The following is a 1,546-nucleotide window of genomic DNA, read 5'->3' on the forward strand; positions in this document are numbered from 1 at the left end:
AGTCACATGTGTGCAGACTTAAGTGAGAGTTGTATGGATTGAAACAAGTACCCGGTGATTGGTACACCAAGATCAACAACTATTTCAGTGGGTTGGGCTTAACCAAAAGTGAAGCAGATGCAAACCTTTACGATATTGTTGTTGAAGGAAAATTATTGATTATATTATTATATGTTGATGATTTAATTTTAATCGGTGATTAGAAGTTGATCAAGTCTCTCAAAGTGGATCTTGCAAGAGAAATCGAGATGAATGACATGGGACTCAAGCATTATTTCCGCAATTTGGAAGTATGGAAAGGATATGGGGAACTATTTGTCTCTCCGGGAAAGTATGCCAATGAGATACTGAAGAAGTTCCACTTGGAGCGTAGCAAACCCATGGACACTCCTCTAGAAGGTAGTTGGAGGAAAGAGGATGCCACTTCATGCGAGGAGGTGGAGGCCACTATTTACAGGAATCTTGTGGGTTCACTTATGTATTTGGTGAACACACGACCAAACATGTGTTATGTAGTTAGCCAAATTAGTTAAGAAATGGTTAAGCCAACCAAAATGTACTGGAAGGCAACCAAACATGTGTTGAGATACCTTAGAGGCACTACTTAGTATTGTCTTTGGTACAGGAAGACAGAGGAAGTGAAGTTGCAAGACTTCATAGATGTATATTGGGTAGGTAGACCATATAAAAAGAAGAGTACATCAGGAGGCATCTTCAGTATTGGGTCAACAATAGTTTCTTGGTACAACAGGAAGTAGAGATCAATTTCACTCAGTTCAGTAGAAGAAAAGTACATGGTTGCTAGTCAAGCATCTTGTGAAGCTATCTAGATGAGGAAGATTCATGTTGGGTTATTTGGTTAGATGATGGATCCCACAATGATTTAATGTGAAAATCAAAGTTATGTCAAACTATCTAAAAATCCAAATTTTCATTATCAATCCAAGCATATCGATATCTGATATCACCATCTACAAGATTATGTGCAAAGGTAGATCATGTTGTTGGAATACATTCCTACAGAGGAACAAGATGCAGATATTTTGACAAAGGCATTGTCAAGAGGAAAATTAGATTTCCATAGAGACATGATTGGGGTATATGATAATCCCTTTCTTGTTGAGAGGGAATGTTGAAAATGGCAATAAGAAAATCCCGATTTAATTTTCCCTTGAATTAAATTAGGAGAAAATTGTAATTCCACATCACAAGACAACAAGAATGAGTTAACTAAGTTAATTTCACATAGTTGGCTCAGTTAATTCAAGTTGAGGGCATAACTTGGGTCATGTAGAGTGGTTCCTAAGTTTTAGGATCCTAGGTTGAGTTTAAATTGAGTTGTAATAATTTAATTTAGTTAAACTTGAGTTAATGTTAGTTAAACTAGTTCCAACTGTTGGAGGAACTAGTAGGAGGTCTAGCAATGGGGTGCAACTTTGGTGTTCAACCAATTAACTAATAAATCATCCATAATTAACTCATGCATGCATGAAATTCGAGTTACCCAGTTGATATTGGAGTTCAAGGCCAGTGTACTATCAGTTGT

Source organism: Pinus tabuliformis, chromosome X (genome assembly GCF_031772625.1).
Source record: "Pinus tabuliformis cultivar Carrire ecotype Pingquan chromosome X, CPIR1, whole genome shotgun sequence".
NCBI classification, from domain to species: domain Eukaryota; kingdom Viridiplantae; phylum Streptophyta; class Pinopsida; order Pinales; family Pinaceae; genus Pinus; species Pinus tabuliformis.